Source organism: Lolium rigidum, chromosome 2, assembly GCF_022539505.1.
Source record: "Lolium rigidum isolate FL_2022 chromosome 2, APGP_CSIRO_Lrig_0.1, whole genome shotgun sequence".
NCBI classification, from domain to species: Eukaryota; Viridiplantae; Streptophyta; class Magnoliopsida; order Poales; family Poaceae; genus Lolium; species Lolium rigidum.
This window is the reverse complement of record NC_061509.1, coordinates 242,842,306-242,853,105: the sequence shown is the minus strand read 5'-3', so window position 1 is coordinate 242,853,105 and position 10,800 is coordinate 242,842,306.

Below are 10,800 nucleotides of genomic sequence, written 5' to 3'. Positions count from 1 at the left end.
TCCTTAGGAAGGACCCGAAGAATTGTCTTCAAGGAGGACCCGAAGAAATTTTCTTCAAGGAGGAACTCGACGAAATTATCATCAAGGAGGAACAAAAAAAAAAAAGAGGATGGACAAATCTTCGGGTCCATTGATTCGTCATTTGTTTTCAGCAAGAGCATCGGCGATGTGCCTGGCGACAATATAGAAGAATCCAATATATGCGGCTGTCTCATCACGCCCGAGAAAAATATAGAAGAACCCGCAAAATGGGTCATTGCATCAGCTGAACAAGGCACTCGACAATATATTCTCAGAGCGCTAAAAGTCGCGAACAATCTCTGAATGCCGCAAAACTCTGCGAAGGTAAGACCCCGGATCCGTTCTGAGTGGCGTGGCGCCCTCTCTGACGTCGTTTTGCTACTTTTTTCCGTATCAACAGATACGAAGAAAAATCCTAACGGACGCGTTAGGTACCCGATAAAACATGACTGGGACTCGACAGAATGGTAAGACCTTAAGCGGCACTCGTCGAAGTTTACACCAAGTATCCCGAGATCATGTCCGGGGACGTGATCTTGAAGTAGGTTTTTGCGGATTGCCACTAGAGCAGTTAACTAGTACCTGATCCGTCAGATGAACTAGCCCCAATTACCATTATCCCTGTACAATATAGATATGGATGTCAAATAAAAATAGCAATGTCCTGGAGTCGATAAAAAGAGGGGCTGCGCCAACTTGTTTATCGAGTAGTACAACTTGAGCCTATGCCTAGGTGCAAGCACCTGCTCATAGGCTCGGGGGCTACTCTTATCGAGAGCATTGTTTACCCTCTCGATAAGATACAAGAAAGAGAAAAATTGTGGAGTCGATTAAAAGCAAGTTGAGCCTACACCCAAGTGCAAACACTTGGCTGTAGCCTCGGGGGCTACTCCCATCGGGAGCGCTGATCGCGCACCCGATAAATGTGAAAAGCTCAAGAAAGAATGACAATATAGCGGCATAAAGCGTTGAGCCTACAACCAAGCACAAGTCCTTGGCTATAGCCTCGGGGGCTACTCCCATCGGGAGCGCTGGTCACGCACCCGATAGAAAATAACTTCGACAGCATCTACGACAATCAAGGTTTGTAGACTCAACTCGATTCTACGACTCGAGTGGAGCCTACTCCCATCGGGAGTGCTGGATTTCATTAAGTCCTCTAATAGGAGTCGATAAAAAGAGGAGCTGCACCTAGAAGTACAGTCAAATTCTTCATCGAGTAGTACAACTTGAGTCTATGCCCAAGTGCAAGCACTTGCCCATAGACTCGGGGGCTACTCCCATCGGGAGCGCTACCGCGCACCCGATAATTTCAAGAATCGTTGACATCATCTACGCTACACATGATCTACGACATGGACCTCGCCTTGTATTTCTTCGACTTCGGAGATGGTTATGCTTGGAGTTTCTACGCAAGTCTTCGACTTCCCTATAAACTCGGGGGCTACTGACATGGGCATACCCTTCGGGTACCCATTATTAGTATACCTGGCTCGGCCCAATATGGAGAAGACCAAATATGGAGAAGGCCCAACAAGGCAACCCGAAGAAGTAGTCGACTAGGACTCTTGTAAAACCCTAGGATGGTTGCATATATAAAGCTAGCCAGGGCACCTGAAATAGGGGGAGAACGGATAGAGAAAACATAGACAACATAACTCCGCTACAGCGGCACCATGTAAACATATTGTGATCATATACTGGATTGCTAGCAGCACGTAGGGATCCTCCACCGAGGGGACCCGAAGCTGGGTACGTCGTGTGCCTAATCTCGTTCCCGGAATCTCCATCGTCGCTCTCTCCCAAAACCCTAGTCTACAATACGTAGGCATTGCCGAGGTATTCCCTCGTCAAGTACTTTCAAGACAAGCATCAAAAGTCTTGCACAAGAGTTAACTCATAAAGCAATAGATTCAAAGTAAAGGCATCGAAGCAACACAAAGGAAGATATAAGTTTCAGCAGTTGCTTTCAACTTTCAACATGCATATCTCATGGATAATTGTCAACATAAAGTAATATGATGAATGCAAATAAGCAAGTATGTAAGAATCAATGCACAGTTGACACAAGTGTTTGCTTCTAAGATGGAAGGAAGTAGGTAAACTGACTCAACATAAAGTAAAAGAAAGGCCCTTCGCAGAGGGAAGCAGGGATTAAATCATGTGCTAGAGCTTTTTAAGTTTTTGAAATCATATAGAGAGCATAAAAGTAAAGTTTTGAGAGGTGTTTGTTGTTGTCAACGAATGGTAGTGGGCACTCTAACCCCCTTGCTAAACAGACTTTCAAAGAGCGGCTCCCATGAAGGACGTTATCTCTACCAAGCAAGGTAGATCATCCCTCTTCTCTTTTGTTTACACATGTACTTTAGTTTTATTTATGGTTGACACTCCTCCCAACCTTTGCTTACACAAGCCATGGCTAACCGAATCCTCGGGTGCCTTCCAACAATCTCATACCATGGAGGAGTGTCTATTTGCAAAATTAAGTTGCTTACTGATGAATCAGAGCAAAACATGTGAAGAGAATTATTAATGAAGTTAGTTAATTGGGGGCTGGGAACCCCGCGCCAGCTCTTTTTGCAAAATTATTGGATAAGCGGATGAAGCCACTAGTCCATTGGTGAAAGCTGCCCAACAAGATTGAAAGATAAAACACCACATACTTCCTCATGAGCTATAAAACATTGACACAAATAAGAGATAGTAAATTTTGAATTGTTTAAAGGTAGCACATGAAGTTTTTACTTGGAATGGCAGGAAATACCACATAGTAGGTAGGTATGGTGGACACACATGGCATAGGTTTTGGCTCAAGGTTTTGGATGCACGAGAAGTATTCCCTCTCAATACAAGGCTTTGGCTAGCAAGGTTGTTTGAAGCAAACACAAGTATGAACCGGTGACAACAAAACTTACATAAGAACATATTGCAAGCATTATAATACTCTACACTGTCTTCCTTGTTGCTCAAACACTTTTACCAGAAAATATCTAGACCTTAAGAGAGACCAATCATGCAAACCAATTTTAACAAGCTCTACAGTAGTTCTCCACTAATAGGTTTAAACTACATGAAAAAAACTTAATCATGATCTACTTGAGAGCTCAAAACAATTGCCAAGTGTCAAATTATCCAAGACATTATGAGGCATTTTCTGTTTCCAACCAAATAAAAATAATTATTGTAGCTTCCAACTTTTATCATTGAACATTAAAAGTAAAACGAAGAACAAGTGTTCATATGAAAAAGCGGAGCGTGTCTCTCTCCCAAACAAGGATTGCTAGGATCCATCTTATTCAAACACAAACAAAACGAAAATAAACACACAGACGCTCCAAGTAAAGCACATAAGATGTGACCGAATAAAAATATAGTTTTGTTGGGGGGATGACCCCCGGTATGCCAAAGGCATGCCAAACAGGATGGTTTGAGCCATCAGGATACCGGTTAAATGTTCATACCGGAGCATAAGATGGGCGTTTGGCTGAGCAGGGCTAAGCCAGTATCCTCAGGGGAGGTATACCGGAACCGGATAGAAAAGGTACCGGGCCACCGAAAGAAGAGCATGTCGGCAAGACTGGTCAAAGATCCTCTCCGAGCTAGAAGACAAAGATGAGCTAAGCAAAGTAGCTTTAAACGAAGGGCTGACGATAAAGAAGAAGATGACGAAGAAAGAAGCCGGAGGACGTCGACCTCCTCGATTAAAGAGGACCCCGGTGTCATCTATGATTAAAGTAGCTTTGTAAAGTAGCTTTGTAAAGTAGTTTGTCTAGTCAAAGATGCCATTAGGGTTTCTTGCACTGTAAGCAACCCTCTCCCCTATATAAGGAGAGGGGGCAGCCCTCCTTACGGGCGACGCACAGAAGTAGCAAGGCAGGAAGCACCAACCTGTAACTTGGGAGAATCAATGAAGATAGTGATCTAGAGCGAGTTCTTCCTTGTGTCTTTCTTCTTCAACCTCCGGCCTTGGCCAAGTTCTTGAGGAAACCATCCGGAAGTTCATCCCATCTGATCACAAACCCTCCCCCGAATCCTCTAGCGTCCATTCGGCCCCAATCTAAGCCATCCTATGGCATCTGTCTGTTCACCACGACGACAGTTGGCGCCCACCGTGGGGCATGAAGTGGCGCTTGCAGGAGTTCATATTCGGGCGGGCATCCTCGAGGTCTCCGGCGAGCGTACGGTGTCCGCGCTCGTGCAGCGCATCTACGCCATGGACTTCATCAACGACAACGCGGGCTGCTTCGCCAACGGCGGCGTCTTCCCCAAGAACGGCCGCGTCATCGAGTTCGGCAGCCACCGCGTCTACTTCGGCACCGTCCCTGTGCGCCAGCGCCTCTCGCCGGAGCTGGTGGCACTGGACCCGCCAAGATGGCTCTGTGCTGGCCGCGCCGCCGGCAGTGTTGAGGTAATGATGACCGGCGTGGTTGGTGCAGGAAAAGAAGCTGTGGGTGAAGGTGCTGGTCGTGCGGTTTCGACCCGTGCGGCTAAGCCACCGCTGGAGCGCGACGCAGGCGCGGCAGGAGCATCATCCGTGCCACCAGAAACGCCGCTCCAAGCGGCGATGAACGTCCTCGCCACCCCCATCGCGCAGAACATCGACCCGGCAGCGGCTCAGGCGGAGCTGGAGGCGCAGCGCCAGAAGGTGCTCGAGAGCGGCAAGGACATCATCCGGGCGCAGCGCGAGCTGAACCTAACCCTACGTGAGTATAACGCTGCCCATGGCTTTGCTTCAGTTAGCGCGCATGCTGCTAGGATGCCGGAAAACCGGCTAAAAGCTCGCAACCTAGATCAAGATTTGCGCAAAGAAATTCTTACCGGCAAGAGTACCTCTGCATCTGTTAGCATCGTGGAAAAACCTAAATACAGTAGCCCGGATAAAACTATAAAAGCTGCTAAAGCTGCAGTAGAGCTATGCGAGTCGCTTTCCGGAGATGCTCTGGCAAAACAGCAAGAGCGTGTTAGAGAGCTGCTGGAAACTATTGAGCAGCAGAATGCTGAGCAGCTGGCTAAGCTGAACAAGGCTGCGGCCTCAAAATCCGCGCGGTCGACAAGGAATGCCGGTAGCAAGTCCCATGGGCAGGCTTCGTCCCCCCATCCGGACAGAAGAAGAGAAAAAGAAGTGAATGCGCAGCAGATGACTGTGTATGATCCGGTTCTTGCCGGAAAACAACAAGCCGGGCAACACGATGCCGGTAGAAAAAACCAAGGGGCAGGTCGAGGCTACGCTAGAGGAGGCTATGCCGGAAACAATCATGCCGGTAGACAAGAAACCGGGCAAAATTATCGAGCTGCAAGGGCAGCGTATGATGAGGAGGAAATAGATCCCCCGAGGTACCGGCAGGCAAGGGCCGCGGTACCGGAATGTTATGATGAAGCTGATTCTGCAAGACCGGCAGCATACCGGAACCCATTGGGAGAACGCTTGGGAGAGAGATACTTACCGGAACGGGATGCGAGGCACCGTCTGGATAGAGTGTACTTGTCAGAAATGATCGAGGAGGAAGGTCCCCCAGGCCCAAAGTGCTTTGGCCCAAGGATCATGAAAGAAAGACCACCAGTTCGCAACTTTATGTTGCCCCGTGACACCAAGACATACGATGGCACTACAAGGCCGGAAGACTGGCTCGCGGATTACGTGACCGCGGTATACGTCGCAGGCGGTGGAGGAACCGTAGCAGGAGGAGGAAATCGGCGTTGGGCCGTGAGAATCATACCATCGTTTTTGGTTGGACCGGCAAGAATCTGGCTAAACAACTTGCCGGCAGGAAGCATAAATGGCTGGCTGGATTTTGAGGAGGCTTTTGTGAGCAATTTCAGCAGCACCTATCAAAGGCCAAACAGGCCGCAGCAACTCGCTCTGTGCATACAGCGCGCGAACGAAACAGACCGGGATTATCTGGCTCGGTGGAACACTACAAGGAACTCCTGTGAAGGGGTAGTCGAGGCACAGGCCATTGCTTGGTTTAGTAGTGGGTGCAGAAGAGGTTCACCGTTGTGGCAAAAGCTGCAGCGGAACATGCCAACGACATTGGCGGAGATGATACGTGTGGCGGATAGCTATGCGTTGGGAGACCCAACGCAGCCGGCAGTAGCAACTCGAGCCGGAACAGCTGTGCCAAGAGCAACACCGGGATAACCGGAATAACAAAAGAAGAGAAGATTTTCCGGATCGAAGGTACGGTCCGCAGCAAGTTGCTGCTGTGCAGGAAAACTCTGAGGCCAGCGGCATTCAGAGGCAAAGAACCGGATCGCAGCCGTGGGCGGGTCCTAAGAAGCAATGGGTAGAAAAGAAACCCTGGGTCCAGAAAAGGAACTGGCAAGAACCCGCAAAGTACACCATGGAAGATGCCATGGACCAACCTTGCCGGTGGCACACACCGAATCCGGCACACCCGTCAAACCACCTGACGAAGGATTGTACCTGGACCAAGTACTTGATGCAAAAGGGAACGGTAAAAGATGCACAACCACCACAAGACATGCCGCGGCAACAACAGCCTACCGCCACCACCGCCACTTACCGGGGCAAACGCCTTACCGGTGCAGCCAAACCGGCAGCAGTACCAGCAAGTTAACCGGGTGGAGCAAAACGATGACCAACCACCTCCACCGGCACCTTTAGGCCGGAATGTTTACGAGGGCCCGCATCTGTGCTGTGTTGTTTTTGTCACTGAGCCAACAGACAGGCAAAGTGTGCATCGCCGCTCCATGGAAGTAAACGCCGTGATGCCGGCAGTTCCCAAATACATGCTGTGGTCGAATCAGGAAATTACCTGGTCATTTAAGGATCACCCCAAAATCATGCCGAATCCGGGTGGATATGCTCTTGTTGTGGACCCAATCATGAAAGGGCCGCAAACTCGAGTAAAATTCAGCAAGGTGCTGATAGACAACGGTAGCAGCATAAACATCATGTACAAGCATACCATGCATACGCTGGGCATAACAGAAAACATGCTTCAGCCAACGCGTACAACGTTCCACGGGATCGTTCCGGGCTTGTCCTATGCTCCGGTAGGAAAAGTTCGGGTGGACGTAGCATTTGGAGGACGTGACAATTGCCGGGTTGAAAATGTCGAGTTTGAGGTGGTGGACCTAGACAGTCCTTACCATGCGTTGTTGGGAAGACCAGCATTGGCAGCCTTCATGGCTACAACTCATACGGCTTACCTCAAGATGAAGATGCCGGCACCTCGTGGACCCTTGACTGTGGTGGGGAACTACAAAGTCTCACTGGAAACCGCATCTGCCGGATCAAACCTAGCGGAATCGCTGGTGATCGCGGAGGAAAAGAAAAGGATGCAAACAGCGGTTGCGCTGGCTCAGTCCTCACAGCTGAGCTTAGCGGCAATGAGTGGAAACTTGGGCTCACCGGCATTCAAGCCGACCAATGAAACAAAGGACATTGTGCTGGATCCGGCTTACCCAGAGCGAACAGTTCGTATCGGTGCCGGACTGGATCAAGCATAGGAAAGCGCGCTCGTCAGCTTCCTCCGTGAGAATCGGAATATCTTTGCCTGGTCAACTGATGACTTGGTGGGTGTTCCGAGGGAGCTGGCTGAGCACTCTTTAAACGTCCGGAAGGGTGCCAAGCCGGTGCGGCAACCCTTGCGCCGGTTCGCTGAAGATAGAAGGAAAATCATAGGAGAGGAGGTGACAAAACTGCTCGTTGCCGGATTCATTGTGGAGGTCACGCACACAGAGTGGCTGGCCAATCCGGTAATGGTCGAAAAGAAAAAAGATGAGAACTTGGAGGCTAAAGCTCCAAAGGTGTGGCGCATGTGCATTGACTACACCAACCTAAACAAGGCTTGCCCAAGAGACCCTTTTCCTTTGCCACGAATCGATCAAGTGATTGATTCAACTGCTGGGTGTGAGTTGTTGTCCTTCCTGGATGCATATTCCGGTTTCCACCAGATTCCCTTGAAAAAGGAAGATCAAATAAAAATTGCGTTCATTACCCCGCACGGGGCTTATTGCTATGTTACTATGCCCTTTGGTTTGCGCAACGCTGGTGCAATGTACCAGCGCTGTATGCAAAAATGCTTGTTTGATCAAATCGGAAAGAATGTGCAAGTCTATGTAGACGACATTGTGATAAAAACTAAGGTAAAGAACACCTTAATCGATGACATCCGGCAAACATTCGATAACCTAAGACGGTTCCGGATGAAACTTAATCCGGCAAAATGCACCTTCGGTGTCCCCGCCGGCAAGTTGCTCGGTTTCCTGGTGTCAAGCCGGGGCATAGAAGTCAATCCGGTAAAAATCCGGGCAATAGAAAGAATGACTATCCCACGAGAACTGAAAGATGTGCAAAAATTTACCCGTAGCTTGGCATCGCTAAGCAGGTTCATAAGCAGGTTGGGAGAAAAAGCTCTGCCACTCTATGCTCTCATGAAAAAATCCGACAAGTTCGTCTGGACCCCTCAGGCAGACGCAGCGTTTAAAGAGCTAAAAACAATGCTGGCCACAGCACCTATACTGGCTTCACCGCTAGAAAGAGAGCCTATGCTATTATACATAGCGGCAACAAACCGGGTTGTGAGCGTAGTGGTTGTGGTTGAAAGAGAAGAGGAAGGAAAAACCGTCCAGAGGCCGGTATACTACCTGAGCGAGGTGCTCTCCCTCTCAAAACAAAACTACCCTCACTTCCAAAAAATGACTTATGGTGTGTACATGGCCGCCACCAAGCTCAAGCATTATTTTGAAGAACATCCTATGAAAGTGGTGAGTGAAGCACCAATCTCCGATATCATGTGCAACAAAGACGCCAGCGGCCGGATTGCAAAATGGGCAATCCAGATATCACCATATGTGCTGGTATATGAAAGAAGAGATGCCATAAAATCACAGGCTTTGGCTGACTTCCTCGTTGATTGGGCGGAAATGCAATACAAACCGCCAGATCAGCGGATAGAATACTGGAAGATGCACTTTGATGGATCCAAACTCAAAGAGGGTCTAGGTGCCGGTGTGGTGCTCACCTCACCTAAAGGAGATCACCTCCGGTACGTTTTGCAAGTACATTTCAGGGCATCGAATAATGTCGCTGAATATGAAGCTTTGATCCACGGGCTTAAGGTCGCAAAAGAAATCGGTGCGCACCGGATCATTTGCTATGGAGATTCAGATCTTATGGTACAACGAGTGTTCCGGGATTGGGATGCAAAAGATGCCAACATGGCCTCGTACCGGTTTCACGTGCAAAAGATTGCCGGATTCTTCGAAGGGTGTGAGTTTCACCATGTGCCGCGCGCAGAAAATGAAGCCGCGGATGCTTTGTCCAAGCTGGGCTCATCTAGGCAAGAAATTCCTCCCGGAATAGCTTTGGCTCACTTAAGAGTACCATCGATCAAACCAAGCCCAGAATCGGAATCAATTTTCGTACCGGAATCGCATGTAGTACCCATGGATATCGATGAAGGGAACCCGGGGACTGCACCGGTAAACTCGGGGACTGCTCCGGCAAGCCTCGGGGAGCTCGGGACTCTGTACCCATACCGGAAGAAACGATGCTGGTAGATAGCATGGAGATAGATGCACCGGTGTTTTGGTTCGAGAGACACCGTCATGGGTTAAACCTATTAAGGAATTCCTGATCAACGGCACCTTGCCGGATGACGAAAATGAATCAAGGAGAATCCAAAGAAGGTCCAAGGCATATACATTCATCAATGGTGAGGTATACAAGAGAAGTGTTACCGGTGTCCTTCAAAGATGTGTGGAACCGGAAGAGGGGAAAGAAATGCTCGAGGAGATTCACCAAGGAGAATGTGGGCATCATGCTTCATCAAGGGCGCTGGTAGCAAAAGTATTCCGGCATGGGTTTTATTGGCCCATCGCTTTGGAAAACGCCGAGGATTTAGTGAGAAAATGCAACGGGTGCCGAGGTACGCCAAGCAAAATCATACCCCGGCGTCCGGTTTAAAGACAATACCATTAACATGGCCGTTCGCCGTTTGGTGCCTCGATATGGTTGGCCCATTCAAAACCGCAAGAAGCAGCATGACTCACATCTTGGTTATGGTGGATAAATTCACCAAATGGCTAGAAGTGAAACCTATCGCAAAATGTGATGGGCACACAGCGGTGAGGTTCTTAAAAGATATCATTTTGCGGTATGGATACCCGCACAGCATCATCACTGACAATGGAACCAACTTTGCTCAAGGTGAGTTCAAAAGGTTTTGTGAGGACAAGAACATCCGGTTGGATTTGTGCTCAGTGGCACACCCACAAGGCAACGGCCAAGTGGAAAGAATGAATGCTTTGGTGCTCTCCGGTATCAAACCTAGACTCATTGATGCAGTGGAAAAATCACCGGGATGTTGGCTTGATGAGATACCATCAGTGCTATGGAGTATAAGAACAACTCCAAACCGGTCTACCGGATACACTCCGTTTTTTATGGTCTATGGAGCAGAAGCAGTCATACCGACTGACATCATTCATGATTCACCAAGGGTACAGCTCTATACTGAGCAAGAGGTCAAAGAGGCCAGAGAAAATGATGTGGACTTGCTAGAAGAAGCAAGAGAGCTGGCTTTGGCAAGAACAGCCATTTACCAACAAAACCTCAGACGCTATCATAACCGGAAGGTTAACCCGAGAGTTTTCCGGGAAGGAGATCTCGTGCTTCGCCTAGTGCAGCGCACTGAAGGCCGGCATAAGCTCTTGCCACCATGGGAAGGTCCCTTCATTGTAAGCAAGGTGCTTCACAATGATGCATACTACTTGATCGATGCACAGGAGTGGAAAAAAGGAAAGGCGGAC